General features: G+C 48.8%; 1 protein-coding gene and 1 non-coding gene across 24 annotated transcripts in view; one reads left to right on the top strand and one right to left on the bottom strand.

The window, feature by feature from the left end:
• Positions 1–16,713, top strand: part of CDK12 (cyclin dependent kinase 12) — a 141,463-nt gene that overhangs the window by 86,876 nt on the left and 37,874 nt on the right. For 5 of the 23 annotated variants that reach the window (XR_002730002.2, XR_002729999.2, XR_002729995.2 and 2 more), the window contains 5 exons: positions 1,743–1,858; positions 4,399–4,540; positions 5,547–5,626; positions 8,772–8,876; positions 14,270–14,398. The gene's annotated coding sequence lies outside the window, so the exon portion shown is untranslated. Of the gene's footprint in view, positions 1–1,742; positions 1,859–4,398; positions 4,541–5,546; positions 5,627–8,118; positions 8,190–8,771; positions 8,877–14,127; positions 14,176–14,230; positions 14,399–14,850; positions 15,046–16,713 lie in introns of those variants that run through there. The other 18 variants (XR_002730006.2, XR_002730008.2, XR_002729994.2 and 15 more) reach the window with 17 other exon arrangements.
• Positions 4,195–4,304, bottom strand: LOC111537723. Its single transcript, XR_002730089.1, has one exon. It is a non-coding gene; the product is annotated as a U6 spliceosomal RNA (small nuclear RNA).

Here is a 16,713-nt window from a genome sequence, read left to right on the forward strand (position 1 = left end):
TTTTTTTTTTTTTTGAGATGGAGTTTTATTCTTGTTGCCCAGGCTGGAGTGCAGTGGTATGATCTCGGCTCACCGCAACCTCTGGCCTCCCAGGTTTGAGCAACTCTCCTGCCTCAGCCTCCCAAGTAGCTGGGATTATAGGCATGTGCCACTATGCCCGGCTAATTTTGTATTTTTAGTAGAGACGGGGTTTCACCATGTTGGTCAGTCTGATCTTGAACTCCCGACCTCAGGTGATCCACCCACCTCGGCCTCCCAAAATGCTGGGATTACAAGCGTGAGCCACTGCGCCCAGTCTAAGAATAATATTTCAATGACATACAGATTATACAAGTGTAATTTTTATTTAAACTCAAGAGTTCTGGTTCATTGGGAAGCAGATGGCAGCCATAGCCAAAGATCCCGATGCCCTCAGAGTTAACCCAGACTTCAAAGAGCATTTTGCAACTACCTCTGGAGGTTGGATAGCAGGAAGAGATCCTCAAAGGCAATGTGAGGAATTCACCCTAAATCTCAACTGAAGCTCCTTTGCTATATTGAAAAGAAAAAGGGAATGGAGAAAGAAAACACATCTGCTAGAAAACTATGGTGGGGAGAAGGGTCCCTGAATGAGAGAGATGATAGAACTCAGCCAAAAGAGGTATGTTCTGAGATTACAGGAAAATGGTAAGGGGACCTTCTACTCCTCTCCTTTATTTTAGTTTTTAAAGTTTTGAGTTGTTTGATATTCTCCTTTGATGAGTCAGAAGGAAGGTGGTATGTAGTGATCCACAGTGGCCTAAAAACACTAAATAGTGTGTTCAGTTGGCTGACACGCGTTACTGGCTCTATAAGTCATCTCAGTCTGGTACCAAGACGCCCTTTCCCTCCTTAGACCTCTCCTGGATGTATCTACAGTCCCTTCCAGTGCTCGCTTTCTCTGAGCACATGAGTCTGGGAGCCACTGATGAGCAGAGAGTAGAATGGTTGGAGCATTCCTAGGCTGGAAGCAGAATCGTGAAGGGAGGAGGGCATCATTGGACAGATTAGAAAGAGTTAATGGGTCTAGGGGAGAGGTACTGGGGATCTGCAAAATGAATATTGTCTGCTGCTGATGAAGAAATAGATCCCAGTACATATCCTTTACATTTTATTCATCAACTCTGATGGATAGCATAGAGGAAATGCGGAGCTGGTCCCCATGTAAATTTGTCTCTAGGGAATGTATGATAGACCTACTTGTCCAGATTACATTAAGTTTGCTGTCCTGCAAACCTCCTTTCTCACAGTCAGGATCCTTTTTTGCCTTAGAGCCCTTCTTGAAGAAGCTGTTATGGACGAGACAGCCACAAGTCCAACCTGGTGATCTGATCTAAAACTAGGTGGCCTCCTCCCAGTCACCTTCTTTTATTAGCCTTATATTAACCATTAACCTTCATTGACCTTTATGATTCTGGGTTTCACAGCTTCTGTTTCTGTTGAATTTCCTAACTTTAAGAACCATGGTTTTGTTCTTATCAGCCTGGGAGCTAGGTCCCTGGAGACAAGAATTTTAGAACAGTTATGACTCTGGGAGTATACTAAGGTTAGTCTGAATTCTTCTGGGGAATTCAGGTTTCAATTCAGGTTTGAATAGAAGAGTGCTAACATCACCATCACTGTTACCTACCAATGCCATGCTCCCTGGGTGCAAGACAAAAGATGCTGTTTGGTGTCTAGTCCCTTGTCTCATGTCTGATGTAACCTGCCATTTTCCTTTACAGGTAGGAGCAACAGCTGGAATGCCCTCTGAGGAATGCAGTGATGTCCATCAGTCAGTCACCTCTCACCCAGAGCCTGGCAAATTCAATCTCTTTCACAGAACCTAAAGCCAAGCCAGGTAGGGACCTAAAGCCAATCAGAGGCCACTGGCCTGCTTTTGTATGGGATGACCTCACTCCCACCCCACCCCACCCCTGGTCTTAGAGAAGTTTCTTTCTTTCTTTTTTTTTTTTTTTAATTTTTATTTTTTGAGACAGTCTCACTCTGCTGCCCAGGCCGGAGTGCAGTGGCATAATCTCAGCTCACTTCAACCTGTACCTCCTGGGTTCAAGCGATTCTCGTGCCTCAGCCTCTTGAGTAGCTGGGATAACAGGCAATCTTTTTTTTTTTTTTTTTGATGGAGTTTCACTCTTGTTGCCCAGGCTGGAGTGCAATGGCATGATCTTGGCTCACCACAACCTCTGCCTCCTGGGGTTCAAGCGATTCTCCTGCCTTAGCCTCCTGAGTAGCTGGGATTACAGGCATGTGCCACCACACCCGGCTCATTTTGTATTTTTAGTAGAGATGGGGTTTCTTCACGTTGGTCAGGCTGATCTCGAATTCCCAACCTCAGGTGATCCGCCTGTCTCGGCCTCCCAAAGTGCTGGGATTACAGGCGTGAGCCACCACGCCAGGCTAACAGGTGATCTTAGGGAAGTTTCTTTTTTTTTATTTATTTATTATACTTTAAGTTCTAGGGTACATGTGCATAACGTGCAGGTTACATATGTATACATGTGCCATGTTGGTGTGCTGCACCCATCAACTCGTCAGCACCCATCAATTCATCATTTATATCAGGTATAACTCCCCAATGCAATCCCTCCCCCCTCCCCCCTCCCCATGATAGGCCCCAGTGTGTGATGTTCCCCTTCCCGAGTCCAAGTGATCTCATTGTTCAGTTCCCACCTATGAGTGAGAACATGCGGTGTTTGGTTTTCTCTTCTTGTGATAGTTTGCTAAGAATGATGGTTTCCAGCTGCATCCATGTCCCTACAAAGGACGCAAACTCATCCTTTTTTATGGCTGCATAGTATTCCATGGTGTATATGTGCCACATTTTCTTAATCCAGTCTGTCACTGATGGACATTTGGGTTGATTCCAAGTCTTTGCTATTGTGAATAGTGCCGCAATAAACATACGTGTGCATGTGTCTTTGTAGTAGCATAATTTGTAATCCTTTGGGTATATACCCAGTAGTGGGATGGCTGTTTGAGACGGAGTCTCGCTCTGTCACCCAGGCTGAAGTGCAGTGGCGCGATCTCGGCTCACTGCAAGCTCCGCCTCCCGGGTTCACGCCATTCTCCTGCCTCAGCCCCCCGCGCCTGGCTAATTTTTTTTTTGTATTTTTAGTAGAGACGGGGTTTCACCGTGTTAGCCAGGATGGTCTCGATCTCCTGACCTTGTGATCCACCCGCCTCGGCCTCCCAAAGTGCTGGGATTACAGGCGTGAGCCACCGCGCCAGGTCGGAAGTTTCTTATTCCAAAAGATCTCCAGAGGAGTTTCCTTAGCTTTTTATTTGACCCTATTCTGATGTTCTGCCTTCTGATTAATAGATTCTCCCTTCCAGGTAGAGCAGGTAACCTCCTTTCTTGGCATTCCTGTTCTTTCCTCTTGTCCAGTTGTGCTAATGGATGTTCCTCTACAGTGGGTTGCTGATGTCAGTTACTGGGTTACTCTCAGCCCTCTCCTCCAGCTGCCCCTCTAGCCCACAGCTCCATCTGTATACACAGCCCTACAGGGTCTTACTCCTGTTGCCCAGGCTATAGTGCAATGGCATTATCATAGCTCACTGCAGCCTCAGGTGATTTTTCCCACCTCATCCTCCTGAGTAGCTGGGACTAGAGGCGTGTGCTACCATGCCTGGGTAATTTTTTGTATTTTTAGTAGAGACAGGGTTTCACCATGTAGCCCAGACTGTCCTTGAACTCCTGGACTCAAGCAGTCTGCCTGCCTTAGCTACTAAAGTGCAGAGATTATAGACATGAGCCACCCAGCCCCAAAAAGCTTTTTTTTTTTTTTTTTTTTTTTTTTTTTTTTTCCGAGATGGAGTCTTGGTCTGTTGCCCAGGCTGGAGTGAAATGGCACCATCACCGTTCACTGCAACCTCTGCCTCCCAGGTTCAAGCAATTCTCCTGTCTCAGCTTCCTGAGCAGCTGGGATTACAGGTACCCGCCACTATGCCTGGCTAGTTTTTGGTATTTTTAGTAGGGATGGGGTTTTACCATGTTGGCCAGGCTGGTCTTGAACTCCTGACCTCAGGTGTCCCTCTGCTCGCTTCAGCCTCCCAAAGTGCTGGGATTACAGGATTTTTTTTTTCCTTCCCTTCCTTCCTTCCTTCCTTCCTTCCTTCCTTCCTTCCTCCCTCCCTCCCTCCCTCCCTCCCTCTCTTCCCCCCTCCTTCCCTCCCTCCCTTTTTATGGAACACTTTACAAATTTGCCTGTCATCCTTGCACAGGGACCATGCTAATCTTCTCTGTATCATTCCAATTTTTAAAGTAGATGTGCTGCCAAAGCAAGCACCAAAAAGCTATTTTCTATCCCTTTCTTCTCAGTCAAGATAGGGCATTCTGTCTCTTCTCACTATCTGTAATCAGCTTCTTCACTTCCTTTCCAGGTTCAACAGGAAATCCCACCTGTCCAAACACTGTGTGAGATACCAGAAGTAGAGGCCTGCAAGCCTGCTTCCGCCATCTCTGATGCTCAGATGGGACAGGTCACCAGCGTCCTGTATCTACCCCCACCTTTCTTGCTTGCTGGTAGGTGTGCTGCTTCCCCTACCCATCAACCCCAAACAGGGTTATGTTTCTCTCTCAGAGTATTTTTCTGTTATTAAATGTCTCCAACAAGGGGAAGGTCTTGGTGACTTACCTGTATGTCTTTGTAACTTCCAGCCTGAATCTTTAGAGAGCTGCTAACCTCCTGGTATCAAATGTCCATCCTTTTTCTATAGTTCATGACCATTTTTCCCATTTAGTGGGTGTGGGAAGGGACCAGTAAACAGATCGTATTTGGTACTGGAGAGGGAGAGTGTAATGACAGGTAGCCTTTCTTCTGGGGGCTAGAAATCTGAAGCCACAGATGTGCATTCTTCGTAGTTGCTTGCTATCCTGGGAGAGTACCTGGATTTTTTTTTTTTTTTTTTTTTTTGAGACGGAGTTTCGCTCTTGCTGCCCAGGCTGGAGTGCAATGACACGATTTTGGCTCACTGCAACCTCTGCCTCCCGGGTTCAAGCTATTCTCCTGCCTCAGCCTCCTGAGTAGCTGGGATTACAGGCATGTGCCACTATGCCCAGCTAATTTTTGTATTTTTAGTAGAGACGGAGTTTCTCCATGATGGTCAGGCTGCTCTCGAACTCCCGACTTCAGGTGATCTGCCCACCTCAGCCTCCCAAAGTGCTGGGATTATAGGTGTGAGCCACTGCACCCGACCTACCTGTATGTTTTGAGGGAATGGTTTTGTGTGTGTGTTTGTTTTTAATAATATCCAGATTGGTCCAAAAGGAAAGATGCTTTATCTACTGTGTATTTCCCAGAACCAGGATCTTAGGTGCTGAGAATCTGTCCATACTCATTCCCAGATGCCCCCAGGGAGTGGAAAATAGATGGCCATAAAGCAGAATCAACTACTAAGTGTTACTGTCTTGAGCTCAGGTGTCAGCTCTCCTCTGGGGCCTGTTGAGAGTTGGGGGGTCAGGTGTGGGCAGAGCATCTCCCTGCCTCCTGGGCATAGGAGATGACATCAGCTTATCTTCTTGACCCTAGGCGTCCTCTCTCTGCAGTGCTTCTCTCATCCCTGCAATCCAGACAACACATGCAGGAGCTCAAATAAGTGCCACCTCTGGGTAAGGTGCTCCCTCTCTTGGTAGGCATATGGGTTGAGTTAGAGGTGAAGCAGGTGGGCTGAGGTAGACAGAGGGATAGGGCAGGTGTTAGCAAGAAACATCCTTGAATGTAGTCAAGCAGTAAGTATGCGTGGGGTACCTTGAGCACCAGCATTTTTAACTTATCTACATGTCTGTCTACCAGGTTATCTGATTGCACAGAACAGCCCTGCTAGTTGGGCAGCTGCGGTCATGGTTTCTGCCACACGAGGGCGCTGCTGGCCAATTAAAACTCATGCCCCTTAGCAGAAAGTTTGGGGATGAGGGCACCCTTTCTCCAAAACAGGGGTCAGAAACACTCCCAGAGAGCAGGTGCCCAAAAAGTGAGACAAATAATTGGTACCACTTGTTCTTCCTTTAAAATGGCCTGAGACCTCTAAACGCTTTGCCCTAGTGGCCTGACATCTCAATGTGCTTCCAACTGAACTTGGGAAGCCCCCCTCTTTCCAGGCACTGAACACCTTGCAAAGGTGCTTCTCTCCCTCAACGTGTAGCAGGTTCCAGCTGTGTGCCCCGTTGTCACCCTGCCTTAATGGCAGTCACTTTCCGACCCAGACGGTGGAGGTGCCTGTGGTTTTTAGGGGGGAAAAATCTCTTATAATTGTTCTAAGGAAAGTATTTTGTTAGTGAGAAAGTGTTAGGGGTGACTAAAGCCTGGGAGAGTTAGTCTCCCTGTCACCTACTGCAGCACAAGCCTATAGAATTCAAGATGGTCTAGTGGATGTTTACAGCCTCAGTGGCTGGAATACACCCCAGGACATTCCAGGGCTCTGAGCCAAAAATGGTGTCAGAAAGCTGGATAGGAGGGTGGGCTGCTTTGGGCCATGAGCCTCATACCCACCCTATATCAGGCAGTGTTTCTGCTAGGGGTGCCAAATGGCCATGGGGCCTCTATGGGACTGAGGACTCCACAATTGACCCTCCATCTCCATGAAGCCCTTCCAGGCTGAACAGGGTAAGGGAGATGACAGAGGTTCTCCTCCTCCTTCCTGCCCCCATGCCTGAGGGCCCCTCCCCAGGAGGACAGCTTGATTAAACAGTCGGTGCTGCTGGAATTACTGCACAGCTGGCGCTCCCCCCAGCACCCCAAGCAGAGCAGCAGTGCAGATTAAAATCTCCAATTAGTGTTAAAGTGAAGTGAGGAGGTGCTGAGGCTGCCAAGGAGGCCAGGCAGGGGCCCTGGGTCGGCAAAACCCCCACTCAGGCCTGGATTCTGAGAGTCACCCTTAGTCATCCCTACTTTCCCAGCTCCTCTCCCAACAGCTTTCAGTGCCCATTAGCTTTGTATCGCTTGGGGCCAGAGGGCTTTGCAGAGGGGTGGAGGGGGGCAAATGCCTTACCTAAAATGATAGGGATACCATAAGTATGGAGGAGAATGAGAGTGGGTCCGTGCTCATCAAGGGAGATACCCTACTCACTGCCTGCCAGGCAGCCAGGCCAAGGTGACTTCACGCTACAGCTCTGCTCCTCCTTTTTGCTTGGAGAAAAGATAAACAGGACAGGTCCTTTTAAGTCCTTTACCTATAAAGTGCTAGGGGACATGATGCCCACATGAACATCTCTCTCTGCATATTTTATCCTATCTGACCCATCTGCTCCCACCCAAGTGATGGCTCCTTCCTCCCTCTCTCCATTCTTCTCTCATCTTTCCTGTGGGCAGTGGTAGGCACAGCCAGGCTTGGGAGCATCACCATACCCTGCCACCTGGGTCCCAGCCTGCTCCTTGTTATATTCTTCCCAGTTTGGGGAAGAGCAGTGATATGCCAAGAATGGAGGCCTCAGACTCTCCCAATCCCTGATTTTTACATGTCGCCCTTGAGGCCCCTCTGCCATCTACACTTCTGCCCTTCATCCACCAAGCCCAAAAGGAAGGCATTATAGCTAGCCATGCCCTCTGACTGCCCTCTGCCCCTTTAAGGGAAATGGAAATGGGTACCCAGCTGACAACCTACTCACACCTCCAGAAATTAGACACCAGGGCATGGTGCCACCCTCCCAGGCTGGCACATGCTACCCTGGCAGAGGATCAAATAACCCCCCCATCATACCCTGCCCCATGTCTTCCTCTACTCTCTCCGTCATGCTTTCTCTCTCTCTCTCTCTCTCTCTTTCTCAGCTGAAAGCACAGCTGAGCCTTAAAAGGGGGGGTTGAGGGGGTGGAGAGACCAAGCTGGGGCAGGGGGGTATAGAGCTCCAATAGCACGTTTTCACCTGCCATTTAATTGGATGTATTTTTAATTAATGGGACCTCAGGGACCAACATGAGACAATCTGATATCTGAATAGGGACAGGGGAGGGATTGGGTAAGGGAGGAGGATTGGGCCACTGGGTGCGGTTACCGGGAACCCAGGCCCATCAATCACTGGCCACTTTGCGTTCTGGCATGGAGAATAGCGAGGTGGAGGAGGGGAGGCACTGGGGAGAGGTGCCAGGATTTCCCCCCAACTGCCAGGACCTCCAAACGGATTGGAACTATACTGGTTGACTCAGGTCTGGAGCCCAAAATCACAGCCAGAATATGAGGTGAGGCTGTTTTCTTGCTCCTGGGGTTTTGTCTGATTGGGCTTGTCCCAGGGAGTGCTATAAAATTGTGAAAGGAAGGTGGGGACAGAGCTTTGAGGTCCTTGACAAGAGCTATGGACCATAGAATGAGAGACTATGGAGAGACAGAGGAGAAGGGCAGGGTTCAGAGATATTTCTGTACATTTTGACATAAAATAAATGCCATGGAGATTACATTGCAAAATGGCATGCAAATGAAGCCTGGTGCCTTTTGGGGTATGAATCATAGAACCTTTCTGTTGCAAGAAAGGGAACTTGGCCGGGCGCGGTGGTTCACGCCTGTAATCCCAGCACTTTGGGAGGCCAAAGCGGGTGGATCACTTGAGGCCAGGAGTTTGAGACCAGCCTGGCCAACATGGTAAAACTCCATCTCTACCAAAAAACACAAAAAAATTAGCTGGGCGTGGTGATGCGTGCCTGTAATCCCAGCTACTGGGGAGGCTGAGGTAGGAGAATCAGCCTGGGCAACAGAGCAAGATTCCATCTCAAAAAGAAAAAAAAGGGAACTTGGAGCTAATCTTGCCCCACCCCTTCATTTTACAGATGTGAGAAACAGGACCCAAAGAGGGGAAATCATTTTAATCTTGTCCTGGAATTGCTTTGTGTTCCTGGATTTGGAGAATTTCTTGGAACACAGGAAAAGGAAAGGTAGGTAGGTGCTGGGGGAGGAAAGTCAAGGGAAGAAGGTATGCAGGATATTATTCTCCGTTGCTTGAAGTCTCAAGTTTCTATCCCCTGTCTTAGAAGCAACTTAGGGGAGTCATGGATAGGTTCAGCTTCTATGGAGCACTGCTGGGGGGACATTTCCTCTATACAGCCTGTTCCAGAGGTCATCTTATCCATTCTCTTGCTTCCAAGTACACAAATCTCCTACAGTCCCTGGCCCCTGTGGAGTTTTACCATGTCTTATAAGATCTACAGGGAAGGAAATGCATTATTTACCCCACCTCCTTAACCAAGAAGCAAATCCCCCAATCAAGACTATACGTTGAGCTTTTTTTTTGAAATCTTATCACATATTTCCCTGTTGCAATATAATAAGCCACTGGAGAAACTTATGCCAAAAAATGTATTAAGGAGTAGTTATATACCTCTTGTCCCACGGTGAAGCCTAGAACAGAGACATAATTTAAATTCAAGGCCCTGAAGGCTGAATTAGAAATGCTTCTGAATTCATGTGGTGCCATGGCCTTAGAGCTCTTAGACCCCTCTGGCTCTTGTAGTGTTGATGTACACTGGAGAAAGGGGCAAGTTTCCAGCTGTACCCATCCCTATCCCCTTGCTTCCTTCACTGTTCACATGCTAGGGTTAGGAGGGAAGGAATGAAGGAGAAAGGGGGCTCTCCCACTAGGTTGCCAAGGTGGCATTTCTTGTCATCCTCCTCCTTCCTCAGAAAATTGAACATTTTTAGTTCCATGCTTCATGAGATTAAGTTAGGGTAGGGGCAAGGATAGGTACAGAGCTTGTAAAGCAGTGCCAATCAAAACTTTATCACACTCCCCAGGTCCCCAACACCCTTCCCCAACTCAAGAGTTGCCTTCTCTTCCCCATTTTATATCCCCAAATCCCCTGAGAAGAGCAGGATCTGCCAGAGTGCCCCCAGCCTCACTCAGCCCTTCCTTCAGACTGAGTCATCTCCTTGGCTGTCTCATTGCCTGCCTTCTCGACTGCAGACAGGATGAGAAGAGCTCTCCTCAGATCCCTCCAAAATAGTTTGGAAAGAATTTATCTAGGACCCCTTGTCTACTTCTAAGGGCCCCAGGGGTGTCAGCAGGGGAAGAAGGCTGTGCCAAGACACTGGAAAGGAAGATTCTCTTGTCAGGGGAGAGCAGATAAAAGCCTGAACGTGGTGACAAGGCAGAGGGTGAAGTTTGGGAAATGAGACCTGTAGTCCCACCTGTGGGGCTGGCTGCCTAAAGTGTGGCAGGACATTTAGAGCGAGTATTGTTTGTAGGATTTATTAAATGGCTGCTGTTTACAGAGCTGCTGTTTCTACTCTGGGATACACAGCAGTGGAAAGGAGCATGCATTGAAGGAGAGAGGGTGGCAGGCTTTCCGTAAGCTCTCTTTTTCACCCATTGTCTATCCCTACTCCAACATATTGCAGTCATGTTAGAGCTAGGACTAAAAGGCCCTAAAAGCATTCAGTCTATTCTGGGTGTTTCTCCAAGGAACAGAGCCTCCTTTCTTGTAACTCCTATCAGATCTGCCTCCCACTCCTAAGGCTTTTGTGTTTATTTGTTTTTGAGATGGAGTCTCACTCTATTGCCCAGGCTGGAGAGTGCAGTGGCGTGATCTCAGCTCACTGCAACCTCTGCCTCCTAGGATCAAGCAATTCTCCTGCTTCAGCCTCCCAAGTACCTGGGATTACAGGCATGCACCATCATGCCTGGCTAATTTTTGTAATTTTAGTAGAGACGGGTTTCACCATGTTGGCCAGGCTGGTCTCAAACTCCTGACCTCAAGTGATCCGCCTACCTCAGCCTCCCAAAGTACTGGGATTACAGGAGTGTGGCTCAGCCTCTCATTCCTAAGGTTTATCCAAGGGTGCCAGGTCTTTGCGGGGAAGAGGGGTGACTTGAAGTGAGTGGAAGTTAAAAATGGTAGTACCGGCCGGGCGCATTGGCTCAAGCCTGTAATCCCAGCACTTTGGGAGGCGGAGACGGGCGGATCACAAGGTCAGGAGATCGAGACCACCCTGGCTCACACGGTGAAACCCCGTCTCTACTAAGAAAATACAAAAAACTAGCCGGGCGTGGTGGCGGGCGCCTGTAGTCCCAGCTACTCGGGAGGCTGAGGCTGGAGAATGGCGTAAACCCGGGAGGCGGAGCTTGCAGTGAGCTGAGATCTGGCCACTGCACTCCAGCCTGGGCAACAGAGCAAGACTCTGTCTCAAAAAAAAAAAAAAAAATGGTAGTACCCAGAATTTCCTGCACTTTGGAGAAAAGGGACTAGGTGAGGTGCTCAGTGTTAGCCTAGGGCTTAGCTCTTACTATAATAGGACCTCTTTCCTCCTTCTCCCCTAAATTTTTCCCACTGGTTGAAGAGAGATCTGGATGTCTCAACCTCCCATCTTGACACCTTGGAGTTTGTTAAGCAGGTCCCCTCTCTGTAGCTTCCAAAGCCATGAAGAAAGGGAAGAAAGGCCAAGACAGGGGTAGATAGAGGTGGCAGTGCCATGGTGTCCATCAGCACCCAAGGAGAAAGGCCAAGGAGAAGAAGGTGACTAGAGAGGAAGCCAGGAGGAGATGCCTGCTCCTGAAACAGCATTCTTACCCCATCCTCTCCTGCTTCCCCACTCACATGCTGACAGGGCTGTTTGCCCAAGTGTGCCAGCTCGCCTGGCTAGTGATCCTGCTCTGCTGTGCAGGCAGCCAGCTCTCTGCCCCAGCACAGAGCACATGCTGAGTCTCTCACACTCCTTTGCTCACTCATTTCCATGTGTCTATGTTGCGGATTCCTAGAAATGAAGGAAGGGACTGTGGGCTTGAAGATAGGAAGATGGCAGGCTTTGGGGCCCACTGGGCACATATCTGCCTGGCTGGAGGAAGGAAAGAGGAAGAAGGCTGTTGGTAGCTCAGCAAGCTCAAGGTTCTGGTGACTCACAGCAGTGGAGGTGGCTCACAAAAACAACAGAGGGGAAGGGGTCCAGGCCTGTTAGAGCTCTCTTTTGCCCAATATCTCCCCACTCTGAACTTTGTGAATGAAGGTCCCTCATCTGGGTCGTGGAGCGGGGGAGGCCCCAACTATGAAAAAAGAGGGAAATGGGAGAGAAGATATCAGGGGAAACTGAGCATTCCCAGTGAAAGGTATCTCAATGAGGAAAGGATAGGAGAAGCCAGTTATTCTTGCCCTACTGTATTCGTTGGGTGCACAGGGGGTATGGGGCATCCACCTGTGCTAGGGTAGCTCAGTGCCCCGGGTACTTCGCAGAAGAGGGGCTTCCTAGGCAAACACAATTACTCCTCCCTGTCCTCTCTTGCCTGCCCAGAACTCTAGGTACCCAGCTGACACTAAATTTTTAGAAGTAAAACAAGCTGTGTTATAACTCTAGAACCTGGAAGGATAACTGCTGGGTCTCAGTACTCTCCTTTCTGGAAACAGACACCTGGGACAAGAGAGAAGTAGCTAGGGACTCCTGCGTTGGCTGAACCAAGGTAGTGGTGCAGGCTGTGGAGGTGGGTGCAGAACCATAGCTCTTCAGACATGTCAATTTCCTCTTCCCTTGTGTGCCAGGTGGGCAGTATGCATCGTCTCCATTTTTCTGAAGAGGGGATAATAAGGTACTGTGTTTGAGGTCACACCAGGGAAAAGAGGCTGGAAAGTGGACCAGGAGAACATTCATGCCTTGGACTCCAGTCCCAGGGACCTATACTGGATCTGGTAAAGAGTAGCAGCTAGGATAGCTGGGCATGGCAGCTCACACCTGTAATCCCAGCACTTTGGGAGTCCGAGGTGGGTGGATTACGAGGTCAGGAGATAGAGACCATCCTGACCAACATGGTGAAACCCCATCTCTACTAAAAATACAAAAATTAGCTGGGTGTGGTGGTGGGCACCTGTAGTCCCAGCTACTCAGGAGGCTGAGGCAGGAGAATCTCTTGAGCCTGGGAGGCAGAGGTTGCAGCGATCTCTGAGTTGAGATCACACCACTGCACTCCAGCCTTCCAGCCTGGGCAACAGAGCGAAACTCTGTCTCAAAAAAAAAAAAAAGTAACAGCGATCTTACTTGCCAGTGTATCCAGACACATAATAGTAAACATCCGGCTGGTGCAATGGCTTACACCTGTAATCCCAGCACTTTGGGAGGCCGAGGCAGGCGGATCACAAGGTCAGGAGATGGAGACTATCCTGGCTAATATGGTGAAACCCCGTCTCTATTAAAAATACAAAAAATTAGCCGGGCATGGTGGCAGGTGCCTGTAATCCCAGCTACTAGGAGGCTGAGGCAGGAGAATCGCTTGAACCCGGGAAGCAGAGGTTGCAGTGAGCCGAGATCACACCACTGCACCACTGTAATCCAGCCTGGGTAACACAGCAAGACTCTGTCTCAAAAAATTAATTAATTAATTAATTAAAAAATAAACATCCCATCTTCAGAGAAGGAGCGTTCTGTGACAGAGCCTGAGTTCTCATTTGCCTGTTTCTGTTCCTTTCATTGCTGGCAGCTCTGCTCTCCTGCCAGGATGAGGGACCCTCTGCCCACTCGCTCCTGGTGGTCCAGAGATGGCTTTGGTTAGAAAAAGGACAGATGATTAGCCACTCCTGTGTAGGAAGACAGGAACAGCTCCATTCCCCAAGCTCTCCTGGGCAGTATGAAAAGCCCCAGGTTCCCTGCTGGGACATACATAATAAAGCTCAGTGCTGAACTAAACCAACAACCTGGCCCTGGGTATAAAAGTAGTACTGTGAGGTGGATCTTGGGTCCACCAGGCCAGGTGTAAGCAGGTGTAGGGAGTTCAGCCCCAGGAGAGATATAAGAAGCATGCCATGGCCAGGCGCAGTGGCTTATGCCTATAATCCCAGCACTTTGGGGGGCCGAAGTGGGCAGATCGCTTGAGCTTAGGAGTTCGAGACTAGCCTGGGAAACATGGTGAAACCTCATCTCTACACACACACACATACACACACAATTAGCCAGGCGTGGTGGCATATATCTCTAGTCCCAGCTACTTAGGAGGCTGAGGTAGGAGGATTGCTTGAACCTGGGAGGTGGAGGTTGCAGTAAGCCAAGATTGTGCCACTGCACTCCAGCCTGGGTGACAGAGTGAGACCCTGTCTCAAAAAAAGAGAGAAAAGAAAGAAAAAAAGGAAAACATGCCATGATACCACATGCTCCCTAATCCTCTACTTTTTCAAACCCTATTTTCTGCCTGCCTTTTCTTTCACCTCCCTTTAGCCAACTCCATTCCTGGCTACCTTATCCCCTCCAGTCTGAAAGGACGTGGTAAGTAGTTGTCTGTTCCCTACGCTTTTCTCTCACTCTCCTCCTCTCCTCCCAGCTCCCAAATGAGAGCTATCCCTGTTTCAACTCTTTCCAGTGAATGCCACCAGGATCTGAACCCAAGATCTCCAGCCTCCATCACCATCCTGACCCTGAGAATGCCACTGGGATGGGGAGAACTTGCCAGTCTTCATCCTTCCCCACAAGTGTACTGAGGCCAGGACAGGTATGTCCACTGCCATGAAGGACCCTGCCCTGGATCAGAGGGCAGCCATAGGGGTACAGTGGAGTCCCAGCCCTAAATGTGTGTATGCCAGTGCATTGGGCACACTGGTTTATTAGTGTTATTTCAGCATTGTGATGCAGAGAGAGTAAGTGTAACAGCTGCTCCTTGCTTGCAGTGTTTATTGTTACCTAGAGACAACCTCCTGGCTTTTTCCCAGCTCCCCCTCCCCCCTGAGCCCAGCCCCCTCCCTGCCAACAATCCTGCTCTCCCCACACTGATGGGAAATTTATAGCTTGCCCATACCATGCCTTTAACCCTCTCCTGTCCATAGGGTAGGTGGGCTGAGGGAAGCCAAGTGAGCGGCAGGCATGCTTGGGTACCAGCAGGGTAGAATAATGTGTGGAGGAGGGAGGGGGCAATTGACACCCCTCCCCTCCATTCTGTGTGTCCAGTCTTAGGCCCCTGCTGCCCTCCTGGCTCTCAGTGGAGAGAAAAGAGGAAGTAAATTTGGACCTAGCCTTGAGATCCTGGAAGAGCTCCTTTGGATCTAGCCTTGGGATCCTAGCATCTCTTTACAAAATTATGATCTTCGTTGGGCATCTCTAAGCCACCAATTGGGTTGCCTGCACTTGAGCAAATACAGCAAGGTAGTATTGAAACAGAAGGGTAGATACAGAGTGGGAGGACTCTGTATTTACCTGCAGAGGTAGCTGTAGAGATGTCATATCAAGACAAGAGGCACTGGCTTGAGAAATGCTGGCTGGACTTCTACAGCTGGGTAGATGTCAGACATGAAGCCCGCTGCTGAGTCTGGTGGGAGAAACTGCCCGCCTTAACATCACCCTTAGCCCAGCACTAAGATCGTGAGAGACTGGCCAGGCGTGGTGACTCACACCTGTAACCCCAGCACTTTGGGAGGCTGAGGCAGGCGGATCACGAGGTCAGGAAATCAAGACCATCCTGGCTAACACAGTGAAACCCCATCTCTACTGAAAATACAAAAAATTAGCTGGGCGTGGTGGCACGCGCCTATAGTTCCAGCTACTTGGGAGGCTGAGGCAGGAGAATGGCGTGAACCCGGGAGGCGGAGCTTGCAGTGAGCCAAGATCATGCCACCGCACTCCAGCCTGGGCGACAGAGTGAGACTCCATCTCAAAAAACAAAAAAGGATCCTGAGAGACCCCCGGGTCATTCTCTAAGCTGGTCTTTTTGGTCTGGTTGGGTCATTTTCTCCTACACATCTTCTAGTTTGATACCTTGGGGTAGATCCAAGAGACTGAGAAGATGGAGGCATCCTAGTCATGACCTCAACAAAGCTGGGGAAAGAAAACTCCTTCTGTCCTCTCTTGACCTTTCATGGAAGGGCACTATGTCTTCCACTCAGCATCCTCACTGGAAACAGAAGAGAGGAAAAGGCATCAGATTTTAGCAGAAAGGATAGAGGGTAGACATATGGAAAAACTTACTCATGAGATGAAAGACTTCAGATTGGACCTGCTTCTCTTCTGATATTTTTCTTCTGCCTGCCGGTTTGTTTTTGTGTCTACTTAAGAAGCACTGGATGAACCAGGGTTACTTTTCCAGGCCTCTTCCACCCAGCCTCAGCACAGTTTCCATACAGTGCACTGCTTCTCATTTCTTCTAAATGTAATGTAGTATGTGTGGTGGTTAGATCACAAGTTTTGGAGACAGACAGCTCTGGGTTCCAGTGCCATCTCTGCCACTTACCAGCTGTGCTACCTTGGTAATTCACTTAACCTCTTTGAGTCCTAGTTTTCTTGTAAAATGCAGATAAACAACTACTCCTTAAGTCTATTGTGAGAATTTCATGAAATAATGTGTGTAAAGCACCTACAACAGTGCCTGATACTCAGTAGATGCTCACTGAACAGTGGATGGTGCAAGAATACTACTACTTTTATGAAGTTAGCAGGGCTGATACTGCTTCCAAGACTTTGTGAGTTCCCTGAGATTAAAGGCTGAATGTATGTGCATATGCTGGGGGAGAATGTAGTTTTCTACATGATGTGAAGTAGGGGTGGCCATCCTCTGGAAAGAAAGTAGTCCCAATCCTTGACTCAGACTCCCCAAGAAATCAGTTACCCCATTCCTATGCCTCTCAAGCCAGAGTACCTTGGCCACTGTTCTGCCTGGAAGTTCAGCTTCATCCAGGATGGAGGTGGGAGAGATAGTCATTAGAAGGACAGCAACAACTAGCATTTGCTAGGCACTTTACAGTTTGTTAATCACATTTATCTACCTTAACTCTTTTGATACCCAGAACAACCCAGTAAAGAGAACTCCATTTATTGATG

Source organism: Piliocolobus tephrosceles, chromosome 16 (genome assembly GCF_002776525.5).
Source record: "Piliocolobus tephrosceles isolate RC106 chromosome 16, ASM277652v3, whole genome shotgun sequence".
Classification (NCBI taxonomy): domain Eukaryota; kingdom Metazoa; phylum Chordata; class Mammalia; order Primates; family Cercopithecidae; genus Piliocolobus; species Piliocolobus tephrosceles.